Below are 14,113 nucleotides of genomic sequence, written 5' to 3'. Positions count from 1 at the left end.
GTCTCTGCCCTTTTCACAAATGTCCCCATCAATGACACAATTCTCTTACTACAGAACAAATTTCTGCCCAACATTATGGCTCTCTTTGCCCACGTACTACAGTCCAGTTACTTCGTGTGGCAAAACAAATTTTGTCTACAGAAAAAGAAGGTACAGCCATGCCCCCCCCCCCCCACACACACACCCAATCGCTAACTTTTACATGGAAACTTTTGAGCAAAGGGCTCTTGATTCCGCCACTCTAAAACCTACAATATGGCTTAGATACGTTGATGATGTGTTCGCTATCTGGCCGCATGGGCGACAAACGCTAAACACATTCCTTAGCCACCTGAACAAACAGCATGAATGCATACAATTTACCATCGAAATTGAAAATCAGAACTTGCTCCCATTCCTAGACACACGTCTCCCCTCAGGCAGTCTATCCTTCACGGTCTACCGAAAACCAAAACACACAGGTCAATACATACATGCTAATTCATACCACCACCCATCACAAAAATATGGAGTCATTAACACCCTTAAAAACAGGGCCATAATAATTTGCTCTAACCAGCAAGCCCTGAAGCAAGAACTAAAAATCATCAGCGACACATTCATAAATAATGGCTATAACAAAAATACTATCAATAAAATACTCCATAGAACATCAACAAAAAAGAATCTAGACTACAGTAAAACCGTAGCTATCCCATACATTAAAGAGTTATCGGAAAAAATCAACAGAATCCTACAACATTATAACCTCAATGCCACCTACTAAACTTAAAACCATATTCAACTCCTTTAAGGATCCTCTGGAAGGAGAACCCAAGTCAACTCTTACACCATTCTCATTCGTTAATAACTTTCTTTGACTAAGTTATGCTTATGATACTTAACCAGTTTTCGTATGTTTCAATATTATATCTTCACTTCACCTTGATCTTTTTTTTTTTTACCTGTTCTCCTTCCATATACATCATAGAGGCCACCTCTCCTCGTGATAGGTCAGATCACAACTTTGTGCAAGTTTCCACTCTCACAGAACATTCCCCTTCCTCCAACCACACTTAACCTTGAATCTTTGGTACTACAAAGGTACTGAGTAGGATGACCTCTTGAAGTACTATTACACTTCCTTTCCATGGTTTGACTATTGCTCTTCCAACCCATGCACTTGCTCTGAGCAAGTCACAGAAATTATTCTCGCTGGAATTGAAGGCCTTCATCTCTCATTCTACCCAAAATTCTTGTTCATTTTCCAAGCTCTAATTCAACAGATGTACAAAACAAGTTGAAGAAAAAAATTGCAGTTGTCTTGAGAACTCCTACTTAATACTCAGCCTGTGCTGAAGCATGCAATAAACATAAAACAACATCAGCAAATCCAAATTCAATTTCATAATGACAAATAACAGAAAACTTGCCTCCTGTCCAAATGAATGTTGGATGCAACTTCTGCATGCCTGCACTTCCACCTCTCTCTCATTCAGATGTTATGGGCACCCAAAGATAAAGCTGACCTCCTGGCATCACTCTTTCCTTCAACTCCTGCATGAAGAAGACAAATTGCCTCCTTCCATGCCTCCTCTAGTTTTTAGCAAAAAAAAAGTAAGAGTACTAAATAATTAAAACACTAAAAAATTGTCTGGTCCTAATCAAAATCTCTTCTATTGCACTCAGATCATTGTATCCCAGAGTTAACACCAATGCTCTGTTGTCTCTTCTATCTTTGGTACTCAGCTGGCACTTATCCCACCACAGGGAAGCCAGCAAATATCCAACTTGTTCCAAAAAAAGAGAGAGAAAAGCCTGCTATCCAATAATCAACCAATTGCCATCACCTCAACCCCGTCCAAAATAATGGAGAAGTTATCAACTGTCATCTCCACTACCTAGAGGCCCACCAGTTAATCAGCAACCACTATTATAGATTCTGCCAATCTAGATTCATGGCTGACCTCTCAGCAGAAGTGTGCACTGTTGTCCTTGACATTCCTATGGTTTTGATCATGTTTGGCATTGGGGCCTGCTTTTGGTAGACCGAAGGACTATCTTCCTTCAGTCTACCTGTCACCCTCTCATTGGATAGCAAGCTTTCTCTCTGATCATTCACTGCACGTCATGGTGGATGACACCTTCTATTTGCTTTGACACTAATTCAGGAGTGCCTCAGATCCAATCCACAGCTTTGCTGATAATAGTATGTTCCATTCATCCTACTCTTTTGATAACCCATGTAGTTCAGAGACATCCCAAGCTTGAAGATTATCTGCAACCAATTCTTAAACACTGTTCTCTATATTATCCTTCAGTGGGGGCTAGTTTAACCTGGTCATCTTCAGTGTCACCAAAATTGAAGTCCTTCCTTGTCTCTCACAAAATAGATCTCAGTTCACATTCCCTTATCCTCAGTAATACACAAATTGCTAAATAGGGTCGGATCTCTCTCTCTCTCTTTGGACTGGCATTACCTCCAGTCTCTCCTGGCATAATCATATTACATCAATAGCTTCCCTCGCCTCTAAAAAATTAGTCCTTCTTTTCCTCTCAAGAACCTGTTTTACACCCACCCAGCTACTAACCCTATACAAATACTGTTCACAGCTTTTAGGTGACACACCAAAAACCTCACTAAAAATTCTTGACGCTGTTCAGAGAAGAGCAATTTGGCTCATAGATGACCCTTCCTTATTAGACTCATTTCAATCTCTATCTCGCATATGCACTGTTTGAGTTCTGTGTTTCTTCTACAAGTACTTCCATGGTTACTGCTCCAGTGAAATGGCAAATGCCATTCCTCTGCTTTCTGTTGGCCTTGTTAAAACAAGAGCAATAGCTGTCCAACATCCCTTTTCAGTACAACTGCAAACACACTGAACCAGCTTCTCTTCCTCATTTATTCCATCTACCTCTGTCCTGTGGAATAGCTGTACTCATACACTGGTGTCCAAAACCTAAGAATGAACACTATTTCTGAAGATTACAACTGCAAATTCAGACGAATCAGCTTGTGGCAATTTGTATAACTGACAGTTTCAGGTAGAAAGGTACACATTCAAAATTTTCGAATTGCATGCAAAAGGGATCACATGGTAGCACTCATCAGGATAAAAGGTGAAAGGCCACACTAATCAAACTGTGGTTTGAAGGAAGCTCTTTTCGTGAAAGAATAAAGTTGCAAACGTGGATGTCTTGTAATGTCTCAGATATCATCTAGATCATTTCATGTAGGGAAGAATTATTGGAAAGCATGAAGAAGACCAGAGAATTACTGATATTGCCAGAGTTTGGAATCTCGCATAGCCTTCAGGCTCTGGGCAGCATTTCAAACAATGGAATGTGTTTTGGACATTTGCTAAGAGGTCGACCTTGCTCTACCACAGAGCATGAAGACGGATTTTTGATCATAACTGCAAAATGTAATTGACACACCGTAGCAGGTCAGCTATAAGTCGGTTCCATTGAAACACAGGTAAGCATATATCTCCACAAACTGTGGGAAGACATGTGCGACTACTAGACCTATTCACCCAAATGCCTGTAGTCTGCATCCCTTTTTATCCACAGCTCATCATAAAGCATGTTTTCAGTGGTGGTGTTGTATCCATAAAAATTGGACAAGACACCAATGGGCTGATGTATGCTTTACAGATAAGAGTTGTTTTAGTCTTTCCTCTGATTCTAGATGACACTTGATCTGATGTAAAATTGCGAGAATGTTCTTGAAAGGGATAGATACGGTTGTGCTGGGATCGTGGTTGGGAAGTTATTATGCTTAATAGATGCACTGAGCTGCAAGTGATGAAAAAAAGGGGACTATGACTGGCAAACAATGTTGCAGCAAAGTTCTCAAGCATCATGTTTAATTGTTCTGTGGTACTGTAGATGAAGAATTTATTTTTATTCCACACCACATCGTACATGAGCAGTGGAGATACTTCTGGAGACCGAGAATAATAACACATTTTTTTGTGTAATATAATTTATTAGTATGCTGGCAATAAATTTTATGTCCACATTTGGCTGTAGTCATGAAAAATTTTTCATATACAGGTAAAAATGTAGTTTGTCCTTAGCTTTTGGACACCAGTGTATTTTCCCATCACCTTCAATCTCCATGTCTTCAAGAAAAATGTCAGTAGATTTCTTCTTTCTCTATCTTTATCTGCACTCTCCACAGAGCACAGATGTTATCTCTCTTGTTTGGGATATTTAAAAAAAAAGAAAAGGGGGGAAAATGCATTGCATAATGTTCTATTGTACTAGAAAAATGAATAACAGTTTGACAGATGTAGAAAAAAAAAAGATTTACTGCCTCTAATATTTAATTGATTGTTATAAGAGCAGTGTTGGAGAGAGAGAGAGAGAGTATAATAAGGAATGGCAAAAAAGTGAAATTTATAGTGGCATAAGCATTTGTTAGCATATATTTTATAACTTGAGTGTGGATCACAGCTGAATGAGAGCAAAAAATGAGAACCCACTGAATTCAAAAGAACTGATGAGTAGTTAGAATTACATAGTACAAGGATTACACACACACACACACACACACACACACACATGCATGTGCATGCACACACACACACACACACAATGTATGTATTATAATTAAAAATATGTGTATATAGTGATAGTTTATGGTGATTACTTCTCAAAACTTTCATATAAACATTCAACTTGAGCAGTTAGTATTTGGACAGTGATGTAATGTCGTGTTTCCAAACAGAAAAAATACTTCCATACTTCCCCAGACTCATGGGATGCCTTCTGTGTTTCTTCTACCGGTACTTCGATGGTTACTGCTCAAGTGATGGACAAACACCATTCCTCTGCTTTCTGTTGCCTTTGTTAAAACAAGAGCAGTAGCTGTCCAACATCCCTTTTCAATACAACTGCAAACACACTGAACCAGCTTCTCTTCCTCATTTATTCCATCTACTTCTGTTGATGTGTATGTCTATGCATTATCAGATTTATTGTCGCATAGGCTTCTGTTGAGTAAGGACATGTTAGAAATGTTTTTCATGTAGATAATACCAGCAAAACATTTTTAATATTATTAGATTTAATCCTGAATTCATTATCACAGTTGTTTTTTTTTATATGCTATAATATATGACATTATAAGTACTTTATAACATGCCAAGTCATGCAGAAAACTGAAATCAACAACAGGCAGTTTTTTCTCTTTCATTTCATGTCTTCTACAGGTGGCTGCTGCATTTATAACAATTATCATATTTGACAGTGTAGCGATGATGGCTCAACATGCAACCATTGCATGTTGAGCTGTTGAATGTCGAATCCCTGTTTCCCACAGATGATATTACAAGTTTCAGTTCTATTCCGAAAATCATTACACATCATAAAAGTAACAAAATTGTTTCATGGAAATAAATTGGGTGTGTGTGTGGGGGGGGGGAACTGTGCTCAAACATTAAGTGAAAACAAAAACACTTAATATAAAAAGCATGTGAAATACATGTGAATATTCTTGAACACAGTTTTGTACATAAGCACAAATTTCAGGTACTTTTGTTCACCAATAATTTTTTTTTCAATATTAAGAAAATTTACAAAAGTGTTGGTAAAGAGAATGCAGTCTCTCCACAGCTGTACTGTCAGTTGTTTCTGCTGACAGACTTGCCGTATTTACTCGAATATAACTCACACTTTTTTTCCCAAAATTAAAGTTAAAAAATCATGGTGCAAGATATCATCATCATCATCATCAAATTCCTGCCATGTACCCTCAAGGGGTGTACAGGATATGACAGTACTACATGAAAAAATTACATCATTACTAACTTCCTATCTACAATTTTCCTCCAAATCAGTCTGTTACTTGTCAAGACTCCAACATTATCAGATCTTATATTTCTATAGTCTAAGGCACTTTGTACCATATCAATCCACCTATATCTTGGTCTTCCTCTGGGTCGTTTTCCTGCCAACCTGGCAGAGAACACTTGTTTTGCTAATCTTTCCTCTCCCATTCTATTTAAGTGACCATACCATCTGAGATTAGCTCTGCTAACGCATTCCTGGATGCTGACAATGTCAAGTTCTTTCCTAATATCCTCATTTTTAATATGATATTGCCATTGATGCCATCTGTTCACGCCTCTAATCTTTCTCAGGACTCTCATATCTGCGGTCTCTAGTCTTTGGTCAAGTGTTTTACTTCTGACCCAGCTCTCAGATCCATAAGTTAAAATTGGTTTGAACACAGTCTTGTATACAGCTAATTTAGTGTTCCGACTAATTTCTTTCTTATTCCATATGAATTTATTCAATTGACTTCCCACGATACCAGCTTTGCTGATTCTGTTGTCTATTTCTATATTTAGTTTACCATCTTCAGTAAAAATTGTGCCTAAGTAGCTGAAATGTTTTACTTGTTCCACAGGTTCTCCATTCACAACACAGTTGACATTTTCAATGATTCTGCCTATTTTCATTGTCTTTGTCTTTTTATTGCTGACCTTCATACCATATCTATTACAACAGCTATTCAATTTAGTCAGAGAATCTTGCAGACTTGTAGCGGATTTATTTAGAAGTATAACATCATCCGCATAAAGCAAAGAGCTGACATTAACATCTCCAATTTTGATATCAGGTTTAATACTACATTCCTTCATAATGTGATCCATATAGATAATGAATAACAGAGGGGATAATGTACATCCTTGTCTCACACCAGATTTAACATTAAACCATCTTCCTGTACTTCCTTCAATTCTAACTGCTGACTCACAACTCAAATAAAGACTATTGCTTGATATAATGTCCCATTGACACCATATAACTGCAGCATATTGAATAGCTTCTCTCTTGGCACCTTGTCATATGCCTTTTCCAAATCGACAAAACTTAAATACAGATCTTTGTTATATTCCCATGCTTTCTCGACTATTTGTCGCAAAGTGAAGATCTCATCCTGACAGCCTCTATTTGGCCTGAATCCAGCTTGTTCTTCACCAAGCTTTTCTTCCACAATTCTTCTCAACCGTTTCTCAAGTATACTTGCATAGATCTTGCCAGGAACACTCAGTAGGGAAATACCTCTGTAATTCTCACATTCAGTTTTATTTCCCTTTTTATATATGGGTACTATGAGAGCTCTACTCCAATCATCGGGAATTCGTCCCTCTGTCCAGGCTTTCTGAACTATGCAGTGCAGCCACTGTAAGACTCTTATACCACCATACTTCAGCATTTCTGGTCGAATATCATCTACTCCTGCTGCCTTTCCACATTTCAAGCCTTTGATGGCTTTTTCTACTTCAAGTATGGATATGTATTCCTGACTGCATGCCTGGTCAGTGTTTTTTATCACTGTGCTGTCATCACTGCTTGTTTCATTTAGCAGTTTTTCAAAGTAATTACTTCATACTTGAAGGATATCTTTTTCTCCTGTTTTCATTTCACCTTTATCATCTCTAATTCCTTTTACAGCACTCTTTCCTCCATTCCTAAGCTTCTTCAACAACCTCCAGAATATTTTGCCACCTTCTTGATATTTATTTTCTATATTCTTGCCAAAGTCCTCCCATGACTTTTGTTTAGCTAGTTTTACACACTGTTTAGCTTTCTTACATTTGTCTCTGTATTCTGTAAGAGTAAAAGCTGACTTATTTGCCAGGAACTTTTGATATGCTTTCTTCTTTTCCTTCACTGCCTCTTTAACTTCCTGTGTCCACCAGGGAGTTCTGATTTTTTTATCTTTGCACACAACCTCACCACATGCCTCTCTGGCAGAATCAATCAATGTTTCCTTCAGAGTTTGCCATTGAATCTCCAAGGTTTGATTCCTGTTCTCAAACTCTTTCATTTTCTTTTCAATAATATTTCTGTATTTTAGTCTACAGTTTACATCTGAGAGCTGCTCAACTTTTATTCGCTTTAAAACTTTCTTACATGTTATTCTTTTCAATATGAAATTAAATTTTATCCTGCTCAAGACTAAATAGTGATCACTTCCAATTTCAAATCCTCTGTACACTCTGGTGTCCTGCACCAGGGAGAAAACATCACTATCAACAATAACATAGTCAATGAGACTTTTCTTATTCCTAGCCTCTTCTCTCCATGTGAATTTGTGCACATTTTTATGTTGGAACATGGTGTTAGTAATAACCAGTCCATGTCCTGAGCAGAAATCCAACAGATATTTGCCATTATTATTAGCTTTGCTCTTTTCTCCAAATTTTCCCAAAATATTTTTGTATGTCTCACAATCATTTCCTACTCTACTATTTAGATCCCCAACAAGGACCAACTTTTCCTTTTTCATTGTGTCAGTTGCTTTTTCTAAAGCCTCAAAAAATTCCTCCACTTCTACCTTAGTAGAACCTTCTGTGGGACCATAGGCACAAATAAGTCTCATTGTCCAGTTCCCCATTCTCCTATTTGCCCACATTACTCTACTTGAGACTGACTGCCATTCAAGAAGATTAGCCTCGTATTTTGTGTTGAATACTATGGCTACTCCTTCTTTTCCTTGATTGTTATTGCCTGAATATAACATTTTGTATTTATTGCTCAGAAAGATCTCACCAGTTTTGGTATTTTTTGTTTCAGTCACCCCTATTATGTCGATCTGGTACTTATCTAATTCCTCAGCTAGCTCCATTTCTTTGCCATTCAGGCTTTTTACGTTGATAGTACCGATCTTTAACTCTGGTGATGTTGAGTTGGGGTTTGTTTTCAGATTTGTTCCAGTAGCTGACTTTTCGCTGTTCGCCCTGGTTCCCTGGCGAAAACAACGGGGGCCTTGTTTAACCGGGCGACGCCCCAGCCGGCATGAAATTTTGTCATGTTGTACCATCATTTTTTATTTTGGTTTAACCAATAAGAATACAATTTGGTCAGCTAAATCCCAAATTGCCAGCCCATCCTCGTTCGTTCAGTATCAAAGTAGATACCCAACAGGGTGCACCACGAGAAGGTGAGGATTGGACATTAGGTCAGAAGCCCTGGTCGGTTCTCCGCATTCCTTTAAAGGCTATGTGGAGGTCTCCTCTCAGTTATACAGCTTTGACCCTTAAGCACCCCTGGTGCAAGATATATGTGGAGATTTTCAGAAACAAATGTTTTTAAGGAAAAACTAAATTGGCATTTATAATTAAATCCTCGGTATTCATTGTAATTAAATTAATTGTTTCTGGTGAAATCATGTCCAAAGCTCTCAAAATCCAGTTGCACAATAATTCTAATGACAGTCTCTTAATCTTAATTCATCTCCATGCAATCCAAGATTGAGAAGAAGTCAGTACCCTCGCTTCCACATTTCCTCTACCGGTTGCTTCCATCTCTATGCATATGATTGGTGCAGTATTAACAAAAGATCACGCAACTCAACAACAAGGCAAGCCAACGATTGTTGAGTTGAAATGCTGATTCTTTGGCCTACCATGTTTTTGCCTCTGCTTTCTCACATCTGCTTGGATGCATATACTTATGGTTGAATTTCTCTAACTGTAGAATGTATTGATTTTCAAATATAAGAAGTTTTTGTTGATCCCACATGAAAGGTTTGTAGAGCCTATAGCATTTAGTGACATGCTGGCAGAGGTTAAAGAAAAAATATGTTCTTTTGGAGATTGTAATTTAGGTTAGCAGTTGGATTGTAAATAGGCATTGGGCAGTTGCTGCTAACATTACAGAATGATGGTATGCTAGATATTAGTTTAGTAGAACTGTAGTTGTGAAAGTACAATAGTAGTCTGTCAAAAGAGGTCATTTATATATAGAAGGCAGAATGCAATAGAAATAGTCCTGAGACATTGTTACATCTGAAGACAGAAAACTGTCTGTCATAACACTCAGTAAGTAGTTGGAGAGGAAAACTTATTACCTGACTACAGTGGAACAGAATGCAGACCATGACAATTGGCAGAACATCCTTCGATGTCATGGAAATGTCGAGAGCAGTAACAAGGATTTCATCAAACTACTCTGTGGCACATGTTTAGAGGTGAGATATATATATAACCTGGGAGATTTCCTTTTGTTTTAAAGTGGCTGATTCCAGGTGGTGAAGAAAAACTGTAGATGACCATTTCTGAGACTGAATTGAAGGGAATGAATGAATAGTTTGATTACTTTTACCTTCCTTTTTGGAAAGGACTTGATTATAAGTTTTCTTCCATGTTATAAACTATAACATAGAAGCAAAGTTGCCAGCTGAGTATAATTATTATTATTATTACATGACACCTCCAGGGAGTCCAAAGACTCGTCGAGGGAAGGCACCTACTCTACAACTCTCTGTCTCCACCACTCAGCTCATCAACTACACTAATGCCATCTACTGCCCACCACCACCAATAGTATTTCCACAGAAATTAACTGAAACATCCCGCAGCCTTTTGACTATAGAGCAGATATGCTAACTACTCGGCCAACCAGGCCGGAAATGATATAGATAAAATTGAGTATTACTTCTGAAGCATAACTTAAAGGTATACTTTTTTTTGCATCAGGGGCAGGGTACTGTTTTAGGGACTACAAGACTGTTTAGTATTTAGTCTATTGAAGCATTTTTTTTTTATTGTGGCCAAAGGCCACTGGATATGGTACACATTTCTGATGTAGCTGGAGGTGATTTGAATTGTGTCATTTCTGTAGGAGTCACAGATGAACATTACCATGAGAACAGCTTTGTCTTAAGGTGTTGCAAATAGTCTCACTGAAAAAACCATCTGTCCCCACCCCTCTGGGAAAAAAAGAGAGGAAGGGCAGATGGACAAAGTTGCATTCATGCTTTTTTGCATATGACCAGTAAACACAATTTTTACAAAAGGTTGAATTATCATTCAACTCTTTCAAAGGTACCTTTTGATTTTTTAATAATTGTTTGCAATTATTGCTTACTTCAGAAAAATATGAAGTTTTTGTTTTGTGCGCAGTAGGTGATTTGTTTCAAGTCACTTGAAGTATAGTGGATAATTTCTTATTTTAGTCTGCCTTACTGGTCAGGAACTTTGGAGTAAGAAATGAAAAATCTACATTTCAGCAAAAATTCTATTATACCTTCAGTAAACACTGAGTATTATAATTATGGAAGTTAATTATTTTATAATTTCATGATTATTCTATATAACTGGTTTTAGAATTTTTGAATAAATTGTAATAATACTATTATAATTCAGTTTCTTTCAGCTTTAAATTAAATTCTCTTCTTTAATGAAGAAAACTAAAATAGGAGATGTCATGTATTAAAATGATTAAAAAAAGATTCCAGAATAACATCTTACAAGCCAAAACATACCCAGGGGCTGATTGGATCAGACCACAACCCTGTGGTCATTAAAACAGCGATAAAATTAAAGAAAATAATGAAACCTATAAACATAGAAAAATATGATCTCAGCTCCCTTAAAAATCAAGAAATAGAAGATAAATTTTTAAAGGAACTGGCACAATCCACTTCTGTTAGTGTTCCTGATCCCACCAAGTATCCTTACCCTAAAGATGAGATTGAGGATAGATGACAGAAATTTAAAGAGGGCATAAAAAAGTAGTAAAACAAACAATTCCCAAATTTGAGAAGAAGATGAGTAAACCCCTGGATGAATGACAAGATACTGAAAATGATGGAGAAAAGAAAGAAACACAAAAATCGTCCTGAATACAAGAACTTAAACAAGGAGATCAGGAAAGAATGTAGGATTGCAAAAGCACTATGGCTCAACAACAAATGCAAGGAAATTGAACTTCTGGACAAAAAGCACAAAACCAGAGAACTTCATGAAAAAGTTAGGGAGCTAACTAACAAATCTTGCAAAAAGGTAGGCCCTCATTGCATTGAAGATACCAGTGGAAACACCCTAATGAAGAAAGACAAAATAAGGGATAGATGGGTGGAGTATTCAAATGCGTAGAGATTCTACAATCATGATAGAATAGATAAGTCAATGCAAGAAGATTTGGAGGGGCCTACTATTCTTACCTGGGAAGTAACAAATGCCCATTAGGAAACTGAAACCAGGAAAAGCTCCAAAAATGGATGGAATTATGGCAGAATATATCTAAAGGCTTTAGATGATAAGGCTATAAGATCACTGACTGACATATGTAACAAAATATACGAAACTGGACACCTGCCAAAAGATTTTAAGCGCTCAACATTCCTACCAATACTGTTCTGTACTCTTCACACAAATGTGAAGAGTACAGAACAATCAGTCAGATAGCAAAAGTTATGTTTTATATCATCCTAGAAAGAAAAAACATAAAATCAAAATGGAAATGAATGAAATACAGTCTGGTTTTCAGGAAAATAAAGGAACCAGAGGACTCTTCAACATTAAAACTATTATAGAAAGATATCTGGATAAGTAGAAAGAAGTCTACTTATGTTTTATTGACTACACAAAGGCCTTTGATAATATACAACATGAACAACTAATCAAATGCATTAGAAATTTAGAGTAGATGGTAAAGCTACCAGATTACTGATAAATCTATATTGGGAGCAAACTGCCTGAATAAAAATATCAGGAAAAATCTCAAAGGAATTCCCAGTAAAGAAGGGTGTCAGACAAGGCTGTGTTCTTTCTCCTATATTGTTTAACCTCTATACTGAAAATATCTTCCAGCAGTTAGAAGAATTTAAAGGAGTCAGCATAGGAAGCAGTAATATAAACAACTTAAGTTGTGCAGATGATATAGTACTGCTAGCTGAAAATAAAAAAAGATCTTTAAAACCTACTAGAAGAGATGCTGAAGCTAAGTGAAAAATATGGACTAAATTCCAACTTCAAAAAAACCAAACCATGCTGGTAACGAGAAAAAGGGAAGATACCGATATAAATATTAAGATCAGAGGAGATACATTAGATCAAATAGAGAGTTATAGATATTTGGGTCAACTAATTACAGAGAATAGAAAGTGTGATAAGGAAATATTAAGAAGAATAGAAATTGCTAGATCAACCTTCATTAGCATGAAAAACATGCTGACCTCAAGAGAAATTCACACAAAAACAAGAATTAGGTTGTCCAAATGCTACTTATGGTCAACACTGCTATATGAAGCAGAAACCTGGACAATATCAAAATATTTTGAAAATAAACTAAAAGCCTTTGTGGTGTCCTCAGAAGAATTCTTAGAGTCCCATGGATTGCCAAAAAAATTAATTTAGAAATATTAGAGATGATTGGAGAAGATAGGAATCTGTTGAAAACCATTAAGAAAAGGAAAACTACCTACCTTGGTCACATACAAAGGCATGATTCCCTACAAAAAAACTTCTAGAAGGAATGATACAAGAAAAAAAGAAGAGGAAGACAAAGAACAGATTGGTTGTTCCTGGAATCAACAGAAGCCTTAAAACATACTCCAAACCTTAACAAGTATGGCTGTATAAATCTACCAAAGATTTGGGAGACAGTCATCTTAAGACCAAATTAATATTTATTACTTTTATTTTATTTCATTTTTTTAAACCTAGATGGCACCATATTGAGACTTTAGTCTTGTGTTGCATGCTGCAATTACTTTTACTAGCCCCACTGTTACACCGGATTGTGGTTGTTTTGCATTTGTAACAAACTTTGTGTTGTGTGCTCTGAAGATGCTGGATATAATATCAGCGAAATATTAGCTTTTAAGTTAATAAATAGTTATTTTCTTAATCATCTGTGTTCATATCAAACCGCGAAATCTATTACAAAAATGTCTGATGAACACATAAGCCTATCCACATGTTTAAAAAAAAAACAAAAACAAAAAAAAAAAACAGATTGGATGAGAAATATTAAGGACCGGACCTTTTTGTCCTATGAAGAATGCAAAAGAGAAGCACAAAACCATCCATGGTAGTCAACCTCCTGGAAGCAGATGATATCTGAGAAGACAAAGGAATAAACAAGAATAATATTTCTTGGCAAGTATAATTTACTTTCAAACCAATGAAAAAAAAAATTTCTGTACCACTAACTTTCTGTAACACTTTCTCTCATGCCATCAAATATGTCAAAAAATAGTACAGTAAACAATAGAGAAACATAAGCCTTTATTACTGTTTTTTTTTTTTTGCTCTTAGGTGTGGTAGTGGGTAGGTGGGGAGTTAGGAAGGCAGCTTGCTTTGGAATTTTTATAATCTTGATC

At 36.6% G+C, this 14,113-nt stretch overlaps 1 protein-coding gene across 2 annotated transcripts in view; it reads left to right on the top strand.

The window, feature by feature from the left end:
* The window catches only part of LOC150092339 (lipid droplet-regulating VLDL assembly factor AUP1-like), a 168,862-nt gene that overhangs the window by 92,319 nt on the left and 62,430 nt on the right, over positions 1–14,113 (top strand). The window lies entirely within an intron of this gene.

The sequence above is a fragment of the Typopeltis vanoorti genome, chromosome 26 (assembly GCF_054136105.1).
Source record: "Typopeltis vanoorti isolate ZY-2024b chromosome 26, IOZ_Tvanoo_1.0, whole genome shotgun sequence".
Lineage (NCBI taxonomy): Eukaryota > Metazoa > Arthropoda > Arachnida > Uropygi > Thelyphonidae > Typopeltis > Typopeltis vanoorti.
This window is presented reverse-complemented; position numbering and strand designations above follow the sequence as displayed.